The sequence below is a fragment of the Meles meles genome, chromosome 2 (genome assembly GCF_922984935.1).
Source record: "Meles meles chromosome 2, mMelMel3.1 paternal haplotype, whole genome shotgun sequence".
NCBI classification, from domain to species: domain Eukaryota; kingdom Metazoa; phylum Chordata; class Mammalia; order Carnivora; family Mustelidae; genus Meles; species Meles meles.
The window spans coordinates 127,618,560-127,644,661 of NC_060067.1; the positions used below are offsets into that span (position 1 = coordinate 127,618,560).

The following is a 26,102-nucleotide window of genomic DNA, read 5'->3' on the forward strand; positions in this document are numbered from 1 at the left end:
CCCGAATGTTTATAGCAGCAATGTCCATAATAGCCAAACTATGGAAAGAGTCCAGATGTCCATCTACAGATGAATGGATAGAGAAGATATATATATATATATATATATAGATAGATAGATAGATATAGATATAGATATAGATATATAGATAGATAGATAGATAGATATAGATATAGATAGAGATAGATATAGATATATATCTATATATAGAGATAGAGATAGAGATAGATATAGATATATCTGTATATAGATATATGAATACTACTTAGCCATCAAAAAAGGAAAGAGATCTGGTCATTTACAAAGATGTGGATGGAACTAGAGGGTATTATGCTTAGCAAAATAAGTCAATTAGAGAAATTATCATATGATTTCATATGATTTCATATGATCATATGATTTCATACGATTTCATATGATCATATGATTTCATATGACAATTATCATATGATTTCACTCATATGTGGAATTTAAAAAACAAAACAGAGACAGGAAAAGTAAAACAAGATGAAATCAGAGAGGGAGACAAACCGTAAGAGACTTTTATTTTATTTTATTTTATTTTTATTTATTTGACAGACAGAGATCAGAAGTAGGCAGAGAGGCAGGCAGAGAGAGAGGGGGAAACAGGTTCCCTGCTGAGCAGAAAGCCCAATGCGGGGCTCAATCCCAGGACCCTGGGATCATGACCTGAGCCAAAGGCAGAGGCTTAATCCACTGAGCCACCCAGGCACTGGAGACTTTTAATCATAAGAGAGAAACTGAGGGTTGCTGGAGGGAGAGGGGTGGGGGAATGTGTAACTGAATGATGGACAATAAGGAGGGCATGCAATGTGATGAGCACTGAGTATTATAAGAGACTGATGAATCATTGATCACTACCTTTGAAACCAATAATATGTTATATGTTAATTAATTGAATTTAAATTTCAAAGACATCTTTTTTTCCTTTTTTAAAAAAATTTTAAATTTCTTTTCAGTGTACCAGAATTCGTTGTTTATGTACCACACCCAGTGTTCCATGAAATACGTGCCCTCCATAATACCCACCACCAGGCTCACCCAACATCCCACCCTCCACCCCTTCAAAATCCTCAGATTGTTTTTCAGAGTCCACAGTCTCTCAAGAATCATCTCCCCTTCCAATTTCCCCCCAACTCCCTTCTCCTCTCCATCTCCCCGTGTCCTCATGTTATTTCTTATGCTCCACAAATAAGTGAAACCATATGATAATTGACTCTCTCTGCTTGATTTACTTCACTCAGCATAATCTCTTCCAGTCCCATCCATGTTGATACAGAAGTTGGCAGGCAACTGGGTGACTCAGTAGGTTAAGCCTCTGCCTTCAGCTTAGGTCATGGTCTCAGAGACCTGGGATCAAGGCCCTCATCAGGCTCTCTGCTCAGTGGGGAACCTGCTTCCTCCTCTCTGCCTGCCTCTCTGCCTCCTTGTGACCTCTCTCTCTGTGTCAAATAAATAAATAAAATCTTAAAAACAAAAAACAAAAAACAAACAAAAAAGTTGGGTATTCATCCTTTCTAATGGAGGCATAATACTCCATAGTGTATATGGATCACATCTTCCTTATCCATTCATCCGCTGGAGGGCATCTTGGTTCTTTCCACAGTTTGGTGACTGTGGCCATTGCTGGTATGAACATTGGGGTACAAATGGTCCTTCTTTTCACTACATCTCTATGTTGGGGTAAATATCCAGTCATGCAATTGCAGGGTCATAGGGAAGCTCTGTTTTTAATTTCTTAAGGAATCTCCACACAGTTTTCCAAAGTGGCTGCACCAACTTGCATTCCCACCAACAGTGGAAGAGGGTTCCCCTTTTTCCACAGCCTCTCCAACACACATTATTTGCTCTCTTGTTAATTTTGGCCATTCTAACTGGTATAAGGTGGTATCTCAATGTGGTTTTGATTTGAATCTCCCTGATGGCTAGTGATGATGAACATTTTTTCATGTGTCTGTTAGCCATTAGTATGTCTTCATTGGAGAAGTGTCTGTTCATGTCTTCTGCCCATTTTTAACATGATTATCCGTTTTGTGTGTGTTGAGTTTGAGAAGATCTTTATAGATCCTGGATATCAGCCTTTTGTCTGTACTGTCATTTGCGAATATCTTTTCCCATTCCATGGGTTGCCTCTTTATTTTGTTGACTGTTTCCTTTGCTGTGCAGAACCTTCTGATTTTGATGAAGTCCCAAAAATTCATTTTTGCTTCTGTTTCCTTTGCCTTTGGAGACATATCTTGAAAGAAGTTGCTGTGGCTGATATCGAAGAGGTTACTGCCTATGTTCTCCTCTAGGATTCTGATGGATTCCTGTCTCACGTTGAGGTCTTTTATCCATTTCCAGTTTATCTTTGTGTACAGTGTAAGAGAATGGTCGAATTTCATTCTTCTACATATAGCTTTCCAGTTTTCCCAGCACCATTTATTGAAGAGACTGTCTTTTTTCCACTGTATATTTTTTCCTGTTTTGTCGAAGATTATTTGACCATAGAGTTGAGGGTCCATATCTGGGCTTTCTACTCTGTTCCACTGGTTTATGTGTCTGTTTTTATGCCAGTACCATGCTGTCTTGGTGATCACAGCTTTGTAGTAAAGCTTGAAATCAGGCAACGTGATACTGTCAGTTTTGTTTTTGTTTTTCAACATTTCCTTAGAAATTCGGAGTCTCCTCTGGTTTCATACAAATTTTAGGATTGTTTGCTCCAGCTCTTTGAAAAATGCCGGTGGCATTTTGATCAGAATGGCATTGAAAGTATAGATTGCTCTAGGCAGTATAGACATCTTAACAATGTTTATTTTTCTGATCCATGAGCATGGAATTGTCTTCCATCTTTTTGTGTCTTCTTCAATTTCTTTCATGAGTGTTCTATAGCTCCTCGGTACAAATTCTTTACCTCTTTGGTTAGGCTTATTCCCAGGTATCTTATGGTTCTTGGTGCTATAGTAAATTGAATCGATTCTCTAATTTCCCTGTCTGTATTTTCATTGTTAGTGTATAAGAAAGCAACTGATTTCTATACATCGACTTTGTATCCTGCCACATTACAGAATTGCTGTATGAGTTCTAGCAGTTTGGGAGTGGAGTCTTTTGGGTTTTCCATATAAAGTATCATGTCATCTGTGAAGAGAGAGAGTTTGACTTCTTCACTGCCAATTTCAATACCTTCTATTTCTCTTTGTTGTCTGATTGCTGTTGCTAGGACTTCTAATACTATGTTGAACAAGAGTGGTGAGAGTGGGCATCTTTGTCGTGTTCCTGATCTCAAATGGAAAGCTGCAAGCTTTTTCCCATTGAGGATGATATTTGCTGTGGGTTTTAAATAGATAGATTTTATGAAGTTGAGGAATGTTCCCTCTATCCCTATACTTTGAAGTGTTTTAATCAGGAACTAAATTTCAAAGACACTTTAAAAAAAAAAAAAAGGAAAACCTCCTTTATTTCATCTTTTCGTAATGACCAAATTTTTAAGAATGAACTTTAATGTTGCTCCATTATAAAGTGTTTCTCCTATCAGAAGGTATCTCTTCTTCCTCTGAGCTTTTATATCACTGAATTTATTTTTAAAAAATAGTAAGAAGTCCTATCTCAATTAAGTTGTTCACTGAAAGAAAGCCAACCTCGTTAGGTAGTTCATCAATGCGTTATTCATTGTCTCTCTGAGGACTATAGCCTGGGTAGTATTTCAGATTGCTCTGAAGAACTGCTTCAAAGCTTGTGAGCTACAGGAGATTATAGATATAAAAGGTGAAGAATGCATATGTAGTTGTTCTCCAAATACTTGCACGTCACAAGGTATAATTCGGTTGTAAAAATATATATGCAGTTGTAAAATATAATACCGTTGTAAAAATTAAGCTTTTCTGCTTTCTAAATAGACACCAGAAAGACCCTTAGTCCTCTTAATACTTTGTTTCTATCATATCTGATTGTTTAAAACTATTGTTTGCATGCCTCTACTTAACTGGTTTTCTAGTTCTTCCTGTTCTTAATTTCTCCGTAAGATGATCTGAGACAATCCCACAAGGCTGACATAGTCACCTATTGCAGATTTAGTTAGTGCACAGTGTATCCCTGGGTTTTTATTTTTACTTTTTATTCCAGGTCTTCAATTCTAAGAGCTCTGAGGACAAAAGTCCTACTGACTTAAGACATTAACATGGGTTGTGAGCCTATCTCAGAGAAGGTTTCAGAGATGGTAGAACCAAAAAATGGTAATTTATAGCTCTGAACTTTTGCCTGATACTAAAGCAAAGTTTACTTAATTTTTATTTTATTTTTTTTAAAGATTTTATTTATTTAGTTGACAGAGAAAGATCACAAGTAGGCAGAGAGGCAGGCAGAGAGAGAGAGAGGGAAGCAGGCCCCCTGCTGAGCAGAGAGCCCGATGCGGGACTCGATCCCAGGACCCTGAGATCATGACCTGAGCCGAAGGCAGCGGCTTAACCCACTGAGCCACCCAGGCGCCCTTAATTTTTATTTTTAATTTAAATGGCTTTCCCCCCCTTCTTTGCTTCCTCTCACTAATGTTGGCCATGAGGAGAACACAGTACACAAGCCTGGGAGAAAATTTTGCAAATATAGTGAGTCTAACATGGGATCAGGTTATGTAGTGGGTTTTGGGAGAAATGTAAGAATTGCAGATAAACCACGAACGATTTGTTTCAGAGGTCCTGGGTTTAAAGAAGGAACACATAATAATCAGCATTAATTATGGATTCACAATGAAACAACATAATGAGATTTTTTTATGTCAGAAAACTGACCCAAAATGAATATCAGAACTTACTTTTCTGTGCTGGAATTCTCTCTCTCGCTCGCTCGCTCGCTCTCTCTCTGTCTCACACACACACACACACACACACACACACACACACACACACACCACCAATAGAATTAAATGCACTGAACCAAGCAGAATCAGGACTTTACTGGGAAGATGTGTAAGTTTTGCAACTGCAGAATCGCATTTGCAGAGGCGTAGATTGGCTTTAAAACCTGTAAAACAGGAAAAGAAAGCCATCCATTTGGTATTAACTTCCCAGTAGAAATGTTGGAGGTTTTAACTACTGTAAACGACAGTTTTTCTGGACGAGTGCGTAGTGCAGATTTTTTTTTCCTAAGTGAGCCAAATTTTCCTTGAGTTTCCTCCCTTTTTTGTTTCTCTTCCTTTGTCCCCGTCCCTTCTCTCTGTCTCCGTACTGTAACTGCGGGGCTGCCGATTGGGCGGCCGGAGAGGCCAGGACTCAGCTCTGCTGCCCTAGCCTGGGCGTAGTGGGTGGGACTCTAACACAGAGCAGATTTTCCAAAGCAGGTTTCTTTGCAGCTTACCGACACTTTGGCAGCGCTAAACGCGAGGCCAAAAGGCAAAGAGCAGCCTGGAACCGCCCCAGGCGACCGACACCTGCGCGGGGTTTGGGGGGTGGAGGGTGGGGAGAGGGGGCAAGGAGCGTCGCGAGCTTCAGCAAGACTCAGACCCCAGTGACCTCACCATGGTTGGTTTTAGTCGCTTTCTTTTTCAGTCTTTCGGTGCAGGGAAGGGGAAGGATTCTGATAAGAATTTGATTGAATGCAGTAGGGAAAGGGATTGTAAGGGATCTTTTGGAGTCGTCAGGAAGAGGGAGAGAGATACAGAGACAGGGAGGGACCACGGCCAGAGCTGATTGAGTGTTTGGGAGCAGAGCGGGGAATCCGGTTTGCAAGGCACGTCGCGTCCTGCCCAGCCTGTTGAGCAGGTAGACAGGAGTGAGCCCAAGTGTGAGTACCGCGGTCGCGCGTTTGGTGGATGCACTCGCGCCCGGACTGACAGGTGCGGCTGCAGGGTCCCTTCTCCCTCTCACTCTCTCCTGTCCCTGACACCCACTGTCTTTCCGCGTTCGCAGTGGGGATTTGCGGGACGCGCCCGGGAGCTGCCCGAGATCCGGAAACGCAGCCGCCGGGTCTGGGAAGCCAGCGAGTAAGTGGTCTCTGCGTGCCCACGCGGCTCGGGGTTCTCCAGAGAGGCAGTTCTTCTCCCCCGGCCGGTGGCCTGGGCTCATCCCCTTCCCCTCCCTGGGAAGACTTCCGTGCGCTCCCAGCTGCTCGGCCCCTGGGGGCCGGGGCCGGGTTCCCACGCTGGGGAGGAGCGAAGGAGCAAAGGAGACGGCGCCCGGGGGGCCCTGCTCAGTGCCCAGGGGGGGGGGGGGCGCTTTGCGGGGCCCGAGGGAAGAGGACTGACGGGGGTGGGCGCCCGGCCGTGCAGCGCCAGCGCCGGTGCTCGGAGAGCCGGGGCGTGAGAACGCGCGGGGCGCGCTGGGGCCGCTGCTCTCCCACGGCCGGGGCGCCGGGGCCTCGGGCGCACGCGAGGGCCAGCTGAGGCAGCAAAGGGCGGCCGGGACCTTAGAGCCGGCCGGGACTCGAGGCCGCGCCCCGGCTTCACCGCAACTTCACCCCGCCGGCTGCTGCGTGGGCGAGCCATTCGTCCTTGTAGGGAGCAAACCGCTGCGATCGCGCAATTGCTTAGAGAAAGCAACCAGCAAACTTCTAGCGGGGCTGCTCAGGGCTGAACCGAAGAGTAAGTGTGTGTGTGTGTGTGTGTGTGTGTGTGTGTGTGTACGCGCGCGCGCGCGGTCTAATCTGGCACACCAATTTTCTGTTCTCATTAAGACCGCAGCACTTGGGGAAATGGTGAGCTGGGATCAGGGCCCTCTCTGCGCGTCTGGGCTGTGCCTGCAGCCTGTTCTGCTGAGCTGAGCGGCCTCGCGGTGGCATTTGTGTGAGGGGCTGCAGTGCTTCGTGGTCATGTGATTTCAGGCTATGGATTTCATCGTCTTTCTTTTGCTCACTTATTTCCTGTGGTTCTTCCTTTTGCACTCGATGAGCAGTTTGCATCTTCCGAAGTAATGCAGGTTGGACGTCTGCCTTCATGGTAACGGTCAGAGGCACCGGGTTTCCAAGGTTCTGAAAACTCGTCAGAGTTTTAAATACAACAGGCCATATTGTGTGTGTGTGTGTGTGTGTGTGTGTGCGCGCGCGCGCACATTTATTATGTATCAGTAGTGATTTTGCGGGATCAGTCTTCCGATGGTGATATCATTAAATGTTTCCCTACTTGAACTAGTCTTGGTGGGAGCATCATTTACCCCCTGGTTACATACATAAACGTTGAAGCACTTAATGATAGAGATTTTTATAGCTTGGTTCATAGTGTGGAAGTAAGTAATCTGTTGCTTTTCCTAAAATGGCTGTATTTCTCTTCAGGAGTGGTCCTGTCAGGTGCTTTACTATGAAGAGTGGTAAAAAATCAGTAACAGTAAAAATATAACAACAATCTGAAAATCTGAAATTCCAAAGCAAACTTTAATTTGTCAAAAAGCCCTATAAAGCTTCATTACTCTTTGAGTGAGACTATCTATGTAATCTGTGTTCGTTAAGTTCTTAAGCAACTGAGTCCGTAGATCTCTGTCAAGGAGTCACGAAGCCCTTGATATTGTATGTAAACATTTGAGTCCCTGCATTTTTAGGGCAATAGTCCAGAGTCCTCAGATATCCAAAGAGATTTTTGACCCAACAGAAAACTAACCACAAAGTTGAAATATAAAAGCTTTACTTTTTCTTGTCAAAACAATAGGCTTTCTACATAAAGCCTACAGACATAAAATGGTGGGAAAAAATCTTGAATAACTCATGTTACAATAATTAAACATTTCATGTAAGATAGGCCCCCTGTGTGTTTTTAAATGTATCAGGAAACTTAGATAGAGGAACTTTATTTAGTAGAAATTTGTGATAGATAAATAGGTACATTCCGTTTCTGCTTGTACTGTAAGACCTCCTGCTAGTATGACACAGAAAATTAAAAAAAAAAAATTCTATTTTTCTCTATTTGAAACCAAACAGAAATATAAAGTACTTATACTTGGTGTGGTGTTTCAAAGTGTGTGAATATAAGTAATACCTTAGAGGCCTTGTTTTTAGATGTCTTGTTTTAGATGGTATAACATATCTAAGATAGTTTTCTGTCATTTAGAGAATGTGGAAGAAAATGTAAAGGTATTTGACTTACATCTGACAATAGCAAAGGAAAGAGAAATGTGGGCAACTTCATAAGCCTTAGTCCTTATAGTTCTTATAACTATGGTTTATGAAACAATCTTATTTTAAGGCATTATTTTGAAAAACTGTTTTAATATTGCACCAAAAACTAAAGAAGTGATAACTAAAATGAAATTACTTCTGTTATAAATACGTCAATAAAATATTCTTGTGCCTAAATGTCAACTGTTGTGTCATGGATATTTTTGAAACAAAAAGACTTAAATCTTTAATTAATACCAGGTTTGTTTGTTTTCTTATAAATTAAGATTGAATAACCTTGAATTTTGTCAGAAACCATATCGGGGAGATTAAATCCTGTATTTGCATTTGTAGATTACATTTGCTAACAATTAATAATGACTGTAGGGAGGAGATTTTTTAAAATAATATCAATACCCAAAAAATCTCTAGTTAAGATCAAATTTGCCTTAAGAATTAATTTCTCCAAGGAAGGAGAAGTAGAAAGCTAAAGCAGTATTTGAATAAACCAAAAGGTATGGTACTGATGGGAAAATTTTTGGAGAAAATTAGATATTGAGAATATTTTCTGTATGTCAGATCTGCCAGCAAGTTGCTTAGCTTTTCTTTTTTTTGCTGAAATACATAAATTTTATGGCACTGATTTTTATACCATTTAATCATAGATATTCACCCAAGATACTTTTCTTAAATACTACTAATTACTTTTCTGCGTATTTGTAGAAAGAGATATTTTATTTCATAAAAGAGCAATAATTTTAGGTTTTAGTCTCTAGGCCATCTGGATTTATTCAGTAAGTATTTATTAGGTGCCCTATGCAATAGTTTTGAGTATCTCTATCTTGACCTGATACAAGAAGAATTTTTGACAATTTTTAGGTCTTTATATGAACAAATTTGGTTGTCCGTGGACTCGTTGACTTATTTGAGGTTAGAATACTGTTTTGACTATCCTGAATCACACTTGCTAATTTTATTTCTCTCAAACAGTTTGGAAATGTCTGACCTATTTCATATTATTTTCTCTCTCTTGGGTTCAGGCCAACAGGTTTTATCTTCCTACAGTCATGAGGGTTATACAGTATGAATAGAATTATTTGCAAGGAGTGAAGAGCTTTAGGTAAGCTCCCTCCTCCAGCCTACAGTAGGAAAAAAATGAATGCTTTATAAAACTTGAGGGTCTCTGGGGCATGGTTACCCCTTGCCACAAAAATGTGATTTTCACTTCTTGTAGTTACTCCTATCACTTACCCGAAATGCTTTCTGGCAATTAATACTAGTTTTATAAAATGAACCCTCCCTTTCAGAAAATCAAAGGCAACTCAATTTAATTAACTCACATACCACCTCCTCCTACTCACCACAGTAGGAATTAGCAAGAAGCCAACAGAAGACAATGGCTTTGGGAGTGAACACTCTGGGGAAAGGAAGTTGGGCAGACCAGAAAAAAAACTTCTTAGTCCTGAATTTTCTTCCAGGTTTGACCTATCTACATGTCTCTTTCTCTCTGCGGCATTACATTAAAAATACCTGTAAATATCTGTATTGCCTGCCAAACTCAGATCTCTTTCAGGATACTCATCACGGGGTCCACAGTACCTGGCACACAGTAAGTGTCTAATAAGATTAGTTGTGTTGTCTTTGTAATTGTTGCATTAAGGTGGGGTTTTTTTGTTTGTTTGTTTTTAATTCTATTCAAGAATACATTTTTTTTTAAAGATTTTATTTATTTATTTGACAGACAGAGATCACAAGTAGGCAGAGAAGCAGGCAGAGAGAGAGAGAGAGGAGGAAGCAGGCTCCATGCTGAGCAGAGAGCCAGATGCGGGGCTCGATCCCAAGACCCTGGGATCATGACCTGAGCCTAAGGCAGAGGCTTTAATCCGCTGAGCCACCCAGGCGCCCCCAGTTTTTTTTTTTTTTTTTTTAATGAAATAGTCGTCTTGCACTGACGCCCTGTGGAATATTCTAGTCTTGATCATCCAGAGACTTTGCTGTGCTCTTTTCTCATATGGCTTTCAGCCTGTTCAGAACTGCTTGTGAACTGCTGTTTCTTTCACCATCGTCCAATTACCCTTTGTTTTTTTAATTTACATCTTTAACTTGTGTTACCCTGCCCCCATTACCAGTGCTTTTGGACCTCCTGAACATTCTGCTTTCCTTGGGAATCGAAAATAATGGGAGGTTGTTCAGGGCTTCATTCAACATCTACGATTTGGCTTTCACAGGACCCTAACCTGCTCGACCTCCCGGTGGGGGTCCACTAGTATTCACCCCCTCTGGCCTTCTCATCCCTCAGGGTTGCCCCAGCTGAACCAAAAGCTAAGCATTTCATATTTCTTACCAACAACATCTTATCCCTCCCCTAATTCCACTCACTCATTACTACCCAACACCCTTCTCTCCCAGTACTGTTAGTTGGGCACCCCCAATTTTCTCATGTTTTCCTCTTTACTTACCACACTCATCTTGAACGGCAATGTCAACTCTGCTCCAGACTTCAGATCTCTTGCCACCAGAGCTACCAGAATCTGATTTACTCTAACTTCAGCTTAAGAGCTGGTTAGTAGGGCACCTGGGTGGCTCTATAAGTTAAGTGTCTGCTTATGACTCAGGTCATAATCTAAGTGTCCTGGGATCGAGTCCCACTTCGGACTCCCTCACATGAGTCTGCTTCTCCCGCTCCTTCTCCTCCCGCTCGGTCTCTCAATCTCTCTCTCTCTCAAATAATAAATAAATAAAATCTTAAAAAAAAAATAAAAGAGGTGGTTAATAGTGCTAGGAAGCTATTTTATCCTCTCTTGGATAATTCCATATCAAATTCTCCATTTACTTCTTCCAGATTTTTCCAGATTTTCCAATCTGCCAACTTTAGCCTTACTCTTTTCGTTCTTACTAGATGACCTTATTTCCATATTCACAGAGAATATTAAGTTCAATTTAGGCAAACCATTTATCAAGATTCATCTGGAACTTAGGAAGTATTTCTTTATTTGACCCATCGTGAGCATAAGAACTCTCTTCTTATATTGAACAATACTATTTATCTCTGTAATATTTATGTGCTGATTATTACCTCTTAGAGTACTAATATAAAAGGCTTTTATATATGACAACTCTTGTGTCTCTGTGGGTTCCATCCAGTTCCTTCAACTCATCTGTATTTGACATGCCTTGAAAGTCTTATCATCATCAGGGAATTTCTCTTTTGGATGCCCTCCTATTTTTCTTACAGTGTGGTCCCTAGAGCTGAACATAGATGAGTGGACTGATATCATTGAATATATCTGGTTACATCCTCTGGATACTGTATACTAATCATCCTAAACTCTAATCTGTCTTTCCCCCACTTTTTTTTTTTTTTTTGCATCCACACTACACTGTTTAATTTTATCCACACTCTGATGCAGATATACTTCTCCCCAGTTTTACATTTGGCCACTTGAGTTGGGATTTTTAAAAATACTTACTGCAATTAAATTTAATCTTTACCATTAGTCTGTTGTTCCAAAAGGTCAAGGTATTTTTGGATTCTAATTCCTTGATAAAGATTAGCCATTCTTCCCAATTTGGTGGCATTAATAGATTTGATTAGGAACAGTTAAGATCTTCATCCAAATAACTGCAAAATGCTGCACTGGAGGGACATCTGGCACGATCCTAGATCCGAGACACCTTCTTCTTGCTTTACATTAGTCTGTGAATTAGTAGTCCTCTTTATGAGGATGTCCCCCCAATTATATCCTTAACTAATTCTTTTTCTTTGGCATTTACATTCCTTTGTGTAGCCCAGGAGTATACTGTGACAGATGTGGTCAAATTCCTTGGAAAAATGCATTTCCACTTTCTGCAGAATAGATACCAAATTATTATTTTTATGTAATGATATGCTCCCTGTGACCCTTCACTAGCTTGTAGGTAACAACACCTCACATTCTGAATACTCACATACCATAGTTTTACAAACCCTATGGGAATCATACCTATAGGGAATGTCAAGCTCTCTAGGCTAGAGTTCGTGAAATCACCTTCTCTATTTTGAAAAATGAGACAATGTCTGGATTCTCCCTTTTCTACCAACCCTTCTCCTCATTGTAATATTTTTAAAGATGATTTTAACTAGTCCCTTATTTCATCCACAAATGCTTTCAGTCCTTTGTAATGCGGTTCCTTCACATGAGTAGATTTAAACTCGTTTAGAATATTTAATATCATTCTATACCTTGGGCCTTAAATTTGTTATTTTGATTTTGGTCTTACTTTTGCCAGCATGAATATTGTTTTCTTGAGGAACGGAGATGAAACGAAACAAAAATAGAGTAATTCTGCTTGACCAGTTCTGTGCCATCTTTTGAATTTCCTCACCTCCCCCGCAAGTCCTCGGATTCTTCCTATACCCAAATAAATGCCATTATCTCCACTTTATCTGAAAGATAAATTAAAAGAATTAGAAGAAATTTTTAAAATTTATAATTTTTGGAGGCTTCAGTTTATTATATATTTTATGACAGTCTTCTTAGAGTCTCAGTCTCTTTCTGGTACTTCTCGAAATAAGGTTTATTATGGATTACGTTCGTCACTGGGCGACATACCAGCACAGTTTATGACACAGTCGCTGACTTGAGGGAATTTCAAGTCTGCATGTAGAGATAACAGAACCCAGAAGTAGTCTCAAAATTACACACAGCAGCACTTACAAATGAGCTTAATATCAGTGGTGCCTTTTTAGGAAGGTCTGAAGAACTTAAAGGAGAGAACTTGGCAGGATGGAAATACTGAAGGCTCCCTAGAGAAGATCAGGCTCTTCTTTGAGATTTTGAAAGAGGACTGATGTGGGACTTTGCAGGACCTGTAGGATTTAAATATAGAGAAGAGTGGGAAGGGTGCTCTGGGCAGAGAACAGGAAAGGCGCAGAGCCGCAAGCGGGTGAGTGGGCTGAGCGTGGGGTGTGCGCGTGTGCGTCCACGTGCGTGCATGTCCATGAGGACCTGGGGTCTGGTGGGAGAAGGGGTAACAGCAGGGCCCCTCAAGCACAGCTTTGAAGTATTCCTTTGTGGAAAATACTATTACTACATTTCCCTCCATTTCCTGATCTCTTTTTCCTTTGCTCGGTTTTCGGGTGGCCCATACCTACTCAACCTTGTAATCTCAAACTAGGCTCTACTTCTCAGAAACTTTCCTTGACCTTCCAGCCTGAGTTAAGTGCTTTGTTATGTTTTCCTTCAATGCCCTGTGCTTCCCCATCATATTATTATACTACCCTGTAATTGCTTGTTGAATTGCCTGTTTTCACCAGGACCCTCCTATTCCGTGGCAGGAGGTACCATTTCTGCCTAGTTCTCGTTCTAGTCACAGACACCTAATAGAAGTGTCCCATGGATCCTCAGCACTCAGTAAAAATGTGTCATATGATACAGGCCTGCTTGGAGTGATGAGGCTATGTTGGGGCATATTTATAAAAAGATTTAAGGTAAAGAGAGGTTAGGTTATAAAAGTCCAGGATGCCAGGCTGAGTTTTGGCTTTATTAGGGAATGTAGAACTATCTTGTTTTTTTGAGTTTAGGGACAGGATGCAGCGCATGCATGACTTTTAATTAAACCTTCGTAAATCAATTCAAACTATTCAAAATTTGATATGTTTTTGTAGATTTAACGAGGAAATTATTTGGCTCCTTACCTTGCATCAGGTGTTTCCATGTGTGAGGTTGAGAAGACCCTGTAACTTTAATACCATTCGTTTTATTAGAGAAGTTTTGTTCTTTTACTAGTCTAATTTTATTTGAAGGACATTGTAGCTGCTAATTGTTCTCAATTTTCAATCATTCTGCAGCTTCAGACACTCTCTATTGTTAAAGTTGTTAAATGTTACGTGGTTTATATCATTAAATCAATAACACACAGGGTGAGAAATTTCAGTGTTCCATTGGTATAATATAAACTTTTGAGTCGTATATTTGTGAGCATAAAATTTAATCAAGATAGCACAATGGGTTGAGTATATAGGGGATTAGAACTGTAACATGGAAGAGATTTGGATAAACACATTAACCTTGTCGGTACTTAATATGTCAAAATTTAAGACAAGATATTCTCACAATAGATTAGTATTCATTTTTAACTGTGATTAACAAAAGACACTTTTCCCAGTGAAGACTCTTTGGCTAAAATTCCATTTTTTAAGTGTTTTAAAATATTTGTAGTCACTAATTGTAAGCAACATTACTCTTTGTCTACCTCTACTCCCAAATAACAATTTAACGTGCCGTGCATCTATTTCTGGTTCTTTTCCCCAGTGACTGGCTTAGAGTAATTCTTAAGCTCTTGTCGTGTGTGTTGTCTTATGCTCTTGAAAAATCAGCGGTGGTATGTAGGAGAGCTGCGATCTTTCTTCAGACAGTCTGTTCCTTGGATAGATAGCAAATTATCTGAACCGAATTTGTTAACTTTCCCCATCTCCTCTTTCTCTGCCACCCTTTGAAGCTATAAGAATTTATCCTGATTTATACCGGATTACCACCTGCAACTCATTTGATAGCTTGGCCAAGGGTAAGAAGGTTGCATTTGAGAGGTATCATAAGGCCATCTACCACAAGAGTTTTTCTTCCACTGGTCATCTGCTAGGGACAACTGCTTTGGATCAATGTAATCCTTTGGATTTTATCTTTAGGAGGTCCTGGTATAACTGTTTTACTGGGAAGAACAGCATTACCTTGTTTGCCCAACAGCAAAAGTCACATTTATTATGTTGCCTTCTACCTTCAAGCAAGAGTATGGTTTCTTGGACCATAGGCCTTCAAATGCAAGAGAAAAAGAAAACTGAAAGACCTAGCATGTAACGCCTAAATGAGAAAGGTAGATACAAGTAGGGTACACTGGGGACAATATGGTGTTCAGACAGGAAGCTGAAGGCTAAAAAAAGTTTAGGGTCCTGAAAAGAGTTGTTTCTTCACACTTTTGTTCCCTATCCTAACTGGGGGTGGTTAGGACGTTTTCCTCACCAGCATGTTGTGGCCTTGATTATCTATCTACATCAAACCAGATTAACATCAGTTTAGTTATATTTATCTTAATACCGGATCTGTTTCACTACATAGTGGAAATTGGTAGCTGTAGGTTGTCACAGTCTATTTTACACACGGTAAAATGGTGTTTAGTTCTGTTTCTTTACATTAACTGTCCTTGGTAAATAATCACTGGTCATTGCTTGAGTATCAAGAATTTGCTCCATGCCATGTATTAAAAACCATGTCAAGTGGTGTAGAGATCATGCAGTGTTCATAATTTCAAGTAGTCCGCCAGCCTTACTTACTTTACGGTCTAACTTTGCTGGTCAATGTCTTGGTTATTCTCTTACTTGAATTCTGTGTTATGGACATGTTGTCTTTACTGTAATTGGTCACCAGGCTCGTTTTGTTTGTGTCTGCCATTGTCTTTTGCACATCTTTTTCTTCTTCTTGGAATTCCTTTCTTGTTTTCTATGCCTTGTTGTTTTGTACTGATTCTAGAAGATGCAGCTTGTCTTTTTTTGAGGAAGCCTTTACCAGTGTACTGTGTCATATTTAGATGAAGATTTTCTGGGGCACTGGGTGACTCCGTTGTTAAGCGTCTGCCTTCCAGCTCAGGTCATGATCCCAGGGTCCTGGGATCCAGCCCCGCATCAAGCTCCTTGCTCGGCGGGAAGCCTGCTCTTCTCTCTCCCACTCCCCCTGCATGTGTTTCCTCTCTCACTGTGTCTCTCTCTGTCAAATAAATCAATAAAATCTTTAAAAAAAAATGGATGCAGATTTTCTGTATTCCTATCACATGCCATGAGAGATCACACTTTAACTGAATTTGTGTGCTTTTACTCTGTCCACATCTGATTCCCTACATGAAACATTCCTTAAAGGTCTAGGGCAGGTTTATTTTTATTGCTTTTTGTTTTGGGTTTCTGAAATCTCATCTTTTAGAAAGTAGTCATAGATGCTGAATAAATATTTCTAGGATATATGAACAAATGGATGGATGGATGGATAAATTGAAGAATTCAGGTAGAAGAAAGAGGGAAGATTTTAAGGGAAGTTTAGGTCGAGTAATTATAAAGAAAGGTCCAAGAGAAAGCATGTTGTGATGGAGTCCAGAACAGTACATAGACTTTGAAGAGGAAATACCTTTTCTTGTCCAGTATCAGAGACAAGGATACTGAATACAGAATTAGTGTAAATGCTGTGGAAGAAAGAAGTGCTGTTACCCAAATGATTTGTGAAATATAAACCTGAAGTATATTATTTATAAGCACTATGTATTTGGTAAAAGAACCCACACTCATTATATACTTCTTTGATGTAAAAAGTAATATATTTTTAAAAGATTTTATTTATTTATTTATTTATTTAGAGAGAGAAAGAATGTGAGTGGGAGGAGGGGCAGAGGGAGAGGGAAAGAGAGAATCTTAAGCAGTCTCCTCCCTCAGCATGAGACTGACGCAGGGCTTGATCCCAAGACTCTCAGATCCTGACCAGAGCAGAAATCAAGAGTTGGACTCAACCAACTGAGCAACCCAGGTGCCCCAAAAGTAATATATTTTTTTAACATTTAACAAATTCAGGTTGTTTTTGTTGAAGTATATGAAAAAATTCCAGCCTTCCTCTGATATATAGTTGAAAAGGGAGGAGTCATTTAGTAGTATTTTCAGGTAATTATAGATTTTTCTGGTATAAAAATTTCAAAATTTGAAAAATGATTATAACTTAAAGGTTGCTTTCAGTATGGGACGTGAAACTATTAAAATCTATATTCTGTGAAGGGATCTTTATTAATGCATGATTTTGAAACATCATGGTCATTGGAAAATACTGGTTCACTGAGCTTTGCCAGGTCTAACACGTTGATACCCTTTACGTTTTATCATATAGTAACCAAAAATCACATTCATCAAATTCACCATGGATCTCATCCAGAAAAAATTTTAAGTATTGGGAAGCTGTCAAATTCACCATGGCAGATGTAGAAGGTACAGCTGTTGTGTGGTGTGAAGGCTGAGAAAATCTTCAAGCCAAGAATCCACCCATAAATATATGAAAAATACCAATAAATTTTCCTTTCAATTGGAGTACATATTATTAAATTCTAACATAGCAGTTTAAGTGAAAATTTGTAAGTTAGAAAACAACATAATTTAATATTACTGAAAAACAAAACAGAAAATTGTAGTTATTTTTTGTGTTCACATGCACGTGCAAGAAAAACTTGGGAATTTCAAAACAGTGATTTGTTGGATAGTGATGAAGTCAGGGAGATAATAGCAAGTATAACCAGTGATTTCTGGGAAACACAGAAAGAACACAGCAGAAGTTCTGAGAACAAACCGAGTTAATCCCTGAACATACATACATTTTTATACTAAATCTACTACTTTAGAGTATTCTACACAAGGGCACATTCTGTTAGCTGATAAAATGAGGACATTGTTAGATGTCGTATAGCTTCTGGAAAGCTGCACTCGTTACCTTTAAGAGAACGAGAATGGAAAGGCCACCTGTACCTCGGTACTGTTATGAAAAGTTGTGACGTTCATATCCTTTAAAGGGCCTCAGGGCATCCGCAAGAATTTGCGGATGACACTTTGAGAACTACCGCTTTAGGTCAACCAAGCCTGCAACAATGTAACATACATGTGCTAGAATAGTTTTATACCTAATTTCAGAAACTAGGAGTCAACATTTGTTAAGTACATATTATATTCCAAGCATTGTTAAGACTGAATTAAAATGAAACCTTTATTGAGTCCCTGAGAAATATTCTTTGTTATCACTTAATGTTCAGATGGGGAAATGGAGTCAAAGCGGAAAAGTAATTTGCCTTAGTGTCATACCTTCAGTTAGGGGTGGGTGGAACCAGTGTTTGTAGACAGTGTCCATGCTCTTAGATACTATGTTTTACCACCATTCCTGGCTATAGAACAGGTTTTCTGTGGTTTGTAAATGAATTTTGCCCATGATCAATAGCGTATTAGCTTATATCAGTAGTCAACTTAGACTCTAGATTTAGGTTTCGAAGACCTGCGAACTTCCAAAAATATGCATGGAACAAGAGACAATTAAGGTGTCTGAAAGAATTTTGATAGAAATTTCGTTAAATTAGGGATACTGGGTGGCTCAGTCAGTTAAGCATTTTCTTTGGGCTCAAGTCATGATCCCAGGGGTCCTTGGATGAAGTCCCGGATGGGCTCCTGGCTCGGCAGGGAGCCTGCATCTCCCTCTGCCTGCCACTCTCTCACTCTCTCTCTCTCTGACAAATAAGTAAATAAATAATCTTAAAAAAAAAAAAAAGGACTCTCTTTTTCCCTCTGCCCATCCAACCTCTCTCTCGTTCTCAAAATAAATAAATAAATAAATCTTTAAAACAAAACAAGGGTGGCTCAGCAGGTTAAAGCCTCTGCCTTCAGCTCAGGTCATGATCCCAGGGTCCTGGGATCGAGCCCCGCATCGGGCTCTCTGCTTGGCTGGGAGCCTGCTTCCTCCTCTCTCTCTCTCTCTGCCTGCCACTCTGCCTACCTGTAATCTCTATCTGTCAAATAAATAAATCTTTAAAAAAAAAAAATAAAAAAAAATAAAACAAAACAAAACAAAAAGAAATTCAGTGAAATTAAAATAAAATATCTTTAAATTTTCCACCAGTCTAAAGTTGTTATGAGGGGCTCCTGGGTGGCTCAATGGGTTGAGCCACTGCCTTCAGCTCAGGTCATGATCTCAGGGTCTTGGGATCGAGTCCCACATCGGGCTCTCTCTCAGCGGAGAGCCTGCTTCCTTTCCTCTCTCTCTGCCTGCCTCTCTTGTGAGTTCTCTCTGTCAAATAAATAAAAATCTTTAAAAAAAAAAAAAAGATAAACTTAAAGTTGTTATGATTGTAATGTTCAGGCTATTCTTTCCTTCATATGTATTAACTCTTAAAAGAATTTTTTGTTGGGTGTATAATTTAAGGGAAAAAAACTTGTTAGTTTTCTTTCTTCATTTCTTAAATTTTTGTTTCACTGTTTGCTACTTTCCATGATTCCCCGGCTGCTTTTTTTTTTTCCCTTTTTATGTTTGAATTTTAGAACTTTGGTAACTAAATGCTTAGGTGTGATTTTCTTTGTATTTATCATGCATGGGGATTTGCTGAACTTCTTGGATCTGTGAGTTAATGCTGTTATCAAATGTAGACTATTCCCAGCCATTTCAAATATTTCTTCTTCCTGCATCACCTCACTCCCTGACCCGGTCTCTAAACACCTTTTAATACTGCTGTATAGATTACATGTGCTCTCCTATTTTTATTTATTTATTTGCTGCTTATTCTCTTTGTGATTCTCTTGGGGTTGTTTCTGTTCACCTGACTTCAAGTTCACTGATTATTTCCTCTGATGTTAAGTCAATTAAGTGGAATTTTTTTATTGCTGATATTACATTTTTCATTTTTAGCATTTCCAATTGTTTCTTTGCTAGCCATTTCTCAATGGATACTCTCTATTTACACATGCACACATGAATATTAAGCTGCAAATATGGAACTGAGTCAATATAAATTGTGGGGCGTCACTGAGTTCTAATCTATCTTGCAACAGTTAAAAGGTTGATAAACATTTAATCAGTTTTCCTTGACCTCTGCTCAGGGGAGATTCTGTCACCTTACACCACTTCATCTGGGATGAAAATAGCCATGAGTTTCATCTCTCCCTAGGCCTGTTACTATTTTATTTTATTTTTATTTTTTTAGACCTCTTTTATTTAGATTTCTCTGAGTTCTCCACTGAGTTGTGTGTGTGTTTTTTTTTAAGCAACTTAGCCAATGTGTAACTTATGTACAATAAATCTCACATATATAAAATACAAAGTTGGATACGATTTGACAGATGTATACACCTGTGAAACCACCCATCATCAATATAAAAAAGATCTCTATCACCCCTTAAGTTTTGTTGTGTCTGTTTCCGATCAATTCCCCACTCCTCCTTTGTCCCCCAGGCAATCATTGATCTGCATTGTATTCCTGCGGATTTGTTTGCAGTATCTAGATTTTATGGAAAGGTAATGTATTCTTGTATGTGTGGTCTCATTCACACAGTTTGGATTTATCTTCCTTGTTGTGTGTATCAGCAGAGTAACCATCTTTTACATGTGTGGCTATACAACATTTCTTTTTATCTGTTGCCATGATCAGAGACGTTTAAATTGTTTCCAGGTGTTGACAATTAACCCCCCCCCCAAAAAAAACTGCTATCATTGTTTGAAAATAAGTTTACCTTTCTTTCTGGGTGAATACTTAGAAATGGGATAGCTGAGTGGTATGAGAAAGCATGTTTAACATTTTAAGAAACCACCAAACTACTTTACAAAGTGGTTGTTCCTTTTTACATTCCCACCAGCTGCATTTAAAAAAATTCCAGTTATCCCACATCATCACTAAGTCTTGGCATTGTCAAACTTTAAAAATTTAGACATTCTAATGGGTTTTTTGCTTTATAATTAGTATTATTGAACTCAGGAAGAGACATTTATGGGCTATTCATATATATATATATATATACATATATATATATATATTTGGTGGAATATCTTTTCAGATTTCTTGCCCATTTTTAATTGAATTGTTTGCTTTCTTAGTGGTAAAATTTATATATTCTGGATTTAATTACTTTGCTGATATATGTGTGGCAAATGTTTTCTCCCAGTGTGTGACTTAGCTTTCTGTTTATTTAATGGCATCTTTTGAAGAGTAAAACATTTAAAATTTTGATGAAGTCTAATTTATTATTTTCTTTGGTGTTTCATGATTTGTTTTTTTTTAATTTAAACATCTTTGCTGTGTACAAGGTCACAAAGATTTTCTCCTGTTTTCTTCTACAAGTATTATCATTTTAATCTCTACATTTATGGCTGTGATCCATAGAGAATTAATTTCTGTATGTGGTGTGAAATATGGATCAATGTTCATTTTTTTCCATATGCATATCCAGTTGTTCCAACATCATTTATTGAAAAAGCTTTTTTTTCACCCCTCATTGAATTGCCTTGATATGTTTGTTGTATAACTGAATACACAAATCTGGATCTGTTTTGGGGTTTGCTAGTCCGTTAATCTCTATGTTACTCCTTTCAAACCAAGATCAATCTCTTTCAATTACTTCAGCTTTATAATAATTTTTAAATAAGGTATATAAATCTTCAAGTCCTGTTTTTCTTCTTTAGTATTGATTTAGCTATTCTCTATATGCCATGTATTCCATTAAATCCTAGTATCATTTTTTCCATATCTCCTAAAATGATAGCTAGGATTTTAATTAGGATTGCTTTAAATTTATAGACTATTTAGGGAAATTGGTACATTAACAATATTAAGCATGGTATACCTCTGCATTTCTTTGGCCTTCCTTATTTTATCTGACCACTGTTTGTAGTTTTCAGTATAGAGGTCTTACAAACCTTTGGTTAGATTTATTCCTAAGTATTTTGTATTAATTGATATTATTATATATGGATTCTTAAAAATATTAGTTCCCAGTTGTCTACTATTAGTACAGAAATTACAACAGATTTTTGTAGATTAGCATACTTCCATAATTAGTTGTATTTGCAGCTTTGCTAAATTCACTTCTTAGTTCTACCTGTTAAAGGCACATTTCACTTCATTGTGCTTCACAGAGACTGTGTTTTTACAAATTGAAAGTTTGTGGCAACCCCAAATCCAGAAAGTCTTCTAGAGATATTTTTCCAACAGCATTTGCTGACTTCGTGTATCTGTGTCACATTTTGGAATGATCATAGTATTTTAGAATTTTTCTTTATTATATTTGTTATGGTGATCTGTGATCATTGACTACAACTCACTGAAAGCTCAAATGACAGTTAGCATATTTTAGCAATGAAGTACTTTTCAGGGGTGCCTGGATAGCTGAGTCAGTTAGGCTGCAAACTGTTGATTTTAGCTGTGGTCATGATTGTGGTGTGGTAAGATTAGGCTCTCTGTTGTTGGGGGGTGGCTCTCGCTCAGCAGGGAGTCTGCTTGGGATTCTCTCTCTCCCTCTCCTCCCACCCCTCCCCCCCAAACCCTGCCCTCTCGCTCACCTGCTCTCTAAAATAAATAAATCTAAATCTAAAAAAATAAAGTACTTTTCAATTAAGATATGTACATTTTTTTAGACATAATGCTATTGTATACTTAATAGATTATAGTATGGTATAAACATAACTTTTATTTGCATTGGTAAGCCTAAAATTCACTTGGCTCACTTCATTGCAATTTTGCTTTATTGACGTTATTTTTTTTTTTTTAGATTTTTTTTTTTATTTATTTACTTGACAGACAGAAATTACAAGTAGGCAGAGAAGCAGTCAGAGAGAGAGGAGGAAGCAGGCTCCCCACTGAGCAGAGAGCCCGATGCGGGGCTCGATCCCAGAACTCTGGTATCATGACCTGAGCCGAAGGCAGAGGCTTAACCCATTGAGCCACCCAGGTGCCCCTTTTGAGATTATTTGAACCTAAACTTTCAATATCACTAGATATGCTTATGTTTGGTATATCCCTTGGGAATTCCTACATGAACAATTATCATAGATACATACAACAAACTGGGACAGTTTTACCTCTCTCTAATCGTTCTGTCTTTTGTTTTTCTTTCTTATTGCAATGACTAGGATCTAACATCAATACAATTGATTAGGTGTGGTGAGAGGAGGCATCTTTGCCTTATTTTTGATCAAAGTAGAAAGTGTTAAGTCTTTAATTGTGGTATGACTTTCACTGTAGTTTATGCAGACCCCCTCTGATAGCGTTTTTAAAACTATAATTATGTAGTTTATCTAGCTAGTTCTCATTCTTGGGGCTGGAGTAGGAGTCTCTTGTGATTCTCTGTGATCTAATCAGAAGTGAAGACTCTGTACTTTGACTTTAAGCTAACTTGATACAGATGTGGATAAGTATTTCTATTTATAGAGAACTACCAGTATACATAAATAAAGAACAAGAGATTTCCCATTCTCAAAATCCTTCCTTCAAACTTGATGTTTCTCAGTGTCATCTGTCATCGATCACACTGTAGTATCTCCTCACCAAAACTCCTCATCCTTTCACCTTTACTCTACTATTTTTATTGAAACTTGTCTCATAAAAGCTATAAATGTCTTTTTTGATGGAAAAATCAGATGACGTTTTCTCAATTCTTCTGCTGTGGGCTGAATTGTGTCCTCACCCAAATTCATACGTGACAGCTCTAAAAATCCCCAACGTATTTGGAGGCGGGGGCCTTTGGGAGTAATTGGGTATAAGGTGAGGTCCTGAAGGTGAGACCCTCATAATGGGATTAGTGCCCTTAGAAGAAGAGAGAGAAGAGAGAGCAGAGAACTTGCTCTTTCTCTCTCTCCTTGCACCATGTTAGTCTACAGTGAGAAAATAGCCGTGTACAAGCCGGGACGAGAGCTTTTACAGAACCCAACCATGCTGGCATCTGATGTTAAGCTTTCAGCTTCCAGAACTGTGAAAAATGAATGTTAACTGTTTAAGCCACCCAGTCTATGATATTTTGTTATATTGGACTGAGCTAATAGACCTCCTTTCCCTCTTCAGACTAGCAAAATACACTTCTTTTTGAACATGTGTCCTCTTCTGTTTGCATTCTCATCACAGTTTTCTGATTGCTATTTCTCCATCTTAGTCATAACAATTCTTCTCTAACTCTTAAATATGAATATTCCCCCAGGATAATGAATTCGGCAGTTTTCTCTCTCTACTTGCAGCCCTTGACACTAAACAGTTTGAATTGAAGTCAACTTTAAGAGCTTCCTCAGTGTGGAGAACCACACACTCAATGCTTAATTAAAAGTTCCAATTTTCGGGGCGCCTGGGTGGCTCAGTGGGTTAAAGCCTCTGCCTTCGGCTCGGGTCATGATCTCAGGGTCCTGGGATTGAGCCCCGCATCGGGCTCTCTGCTCCGCAGGCAGCCTGCTTCCTCCTCTCTCTCTGCCTGCCTCTCTGCCTGCCTCTCTGCCTAGTTGTGATTTCTCTCTGTCAGATAAATAAAATACTTAAAAAAAAAAAAAAAGTTCCAATTTTCAAATGTATCTCTACCTAGATGCCCTGCTAATAGTTCAAGATCCATGTGTACAAAACAGAATTCAATATTACTTCTCTCAAGACTTCTTCTATTCCCTCTTTCTATTAATGGCACCATTATCTTTCCAGACAAAACCTCAAAGTCATCCTGTTCCTCGGATCTAGTCATTTGCCTCATGATGCCAACTTTAATTTTATAATATCTCTAGAACCCATCCTTTCCTGCCCCTTCCCACAGCTTCTTTCACTCCGCACTTTCACTTACACTGTTTTCCCTCTCTGGGCTGAGTTTTTGCTAATAAGGACTTTATGGCCAAACCCCTAGTCACTTTCCTTTTTTTTTTTTTTTTTTAAAGGTTTTATTTATTTATTTGACAGAGAGAAATCACAAGAGAGGCAGGCAGAGAGAGAGGAAGGGAAGCAGGCTCTCCGCTGAGCAGAGAGCCCGGTGTGGGACTCGATCCCAGGACCCTGAGATCATGACCTGAGCTGAAGGCAGCGGCTTAACCCACTGAGCCACCCTGCGCCCCACCCCTAGTCACTTTCAAAACTAAATTCAAATTCCATGCATTCCAAGAAGTTATTCCTTCCTTTTTGCTGCCACTGCCTTAAAGCAATGTTTCTTATAAATATCATTAATTTTCTGCCTGTGCCTATCCTCCACTTCTTATTATAGCCATTTGTGAAAATATATTATCATCCATACTAGACTTTGAAGAAAATTAAAGAAAGGAATAATTTTATCTTTTTCAAAGCTCAATAAATATTGATTGAATTATAAGTTCATTTATTAATGTTTCATTATAAAACTTGTTTTTAAGAAGCAACACATTTTATAGGCTCCAATTTAGCCTTATTTTACTTCAATTTTGTAATTTTTTTACTGTTTTGTCTTTTATATTAGATATAATAATAGTCTAATAGTATATTTTATTGACATTAGCTCATATTTATTGAATACCAAATAATATATGATGCTGTGCTCAGTGCTTCTGAAAAGCAGTGAACTGTAGGAAACATGTCTGGTTTTGCACTTAGCTACTCTCACAGAGAACTGGGAAAAGAGGGTAGGTAATTACTTAAGCCATGTTGGTTTCTTTGTCACACTTTAGTAAACTTCATAAATTTCTATCTATAACAAGATTTCTCCTTTCCAAAAAAGGTAAACAATAAATAAGAAAAGAGAAGGAAAGAAATAATAAAAATAAATAAGTTGGTGAATGCAGAATAATAAAATAGAAAAGGAAAATATATGGGAAAACATTTTGAAACACTTTTCTTCTCATATATATATACAAGATCCAGTGAAAATAAAATGAAAAGATTGAGGGAATTTGATAAGAAAGATTTAATGAGCTACCCTAACCCCTTCCATGTTTATAACAGATGAGTTCAAGCCAGTTGTTCTGTCATTTAATTACAGCATAAAATAATTCATTTGAGGGACACCTGGGTAGCTCAGTGGTTAAGCATCTGCCTCAGGTCATGATCCCTGGATCCTGGGATTCAGTCCCACATAGGGCTCCTTGCTCAGCGGGTAGCCTGCTTCTCCCTCTGTCTGCCATTCCTTCTGCTTGTGCTCTCTCTCTGACAAATAAATAAAATCTTTAAAAAATAATAATAATAAAATTTTAAAAATAACTAATTGGAAGTAAAAAATTGATTAAATTGCGATCTACATGGATCAGTTAGATTAAGTCTGGAAACATACGTACTTGCTATTTATTTATTTATTTATTTATTTATTTATTTACTGAAGACTTTGAGCACCTGGGTGGTTCAGTCAGTTAAGCATCTGCCTTTGGCTCAGGTCATAATCTCAAGGCCCTGGGATCAAGACCGGCATCAGGCTTCCTGCTCAGCCAGGAGTCTGCTTCTCCCCCTCCCTCAGCCCCTGCCCTCCACTCCCAGCACCACCACCCTGCTCATGCTAGTGCTCTCTGTCTTTCATTTTCAATCTC

At 38.8% G+C, this 26,102-nt stretch overlaps 1 protein-coding gene across 6 annotated transcripts in view; it reads left to right on the forward strand.

The window, feature by feature from the left end:
- The first annotated feature begins 5,249 nt into the window (after nt 1-5,249).
- GUCY1A1 (guanylate cyclase 1 soluble subunit alpha 1) overlaps nt 5,250-26,102 on the forward strand; it is a 62,412-nt gene continuing 41,559 nt past the window's right edge. Inside the window, exons 1-3 of one of the 6 annotated variants that reach the window (XM_045997565.1) lie at nt 5,635-5,775; nt 5,901-5,974; nt 7,258-7,303. The gene's annotated coding sequence lies outside the window, so the exon portion shown is untranslated. Of the gene's footprint in view, nt 5,514-5,634; nt 5,828-5,900; nt 5,975-6,488; nt 6,572-7,257; nt 7,304-26,102 lie in introns of those variants that run through there. The other 5 variants (XM_045997561.1, XM_045997562.1, XM_045997563.1 and 2 more) reach the window with 5 other exon arrangements.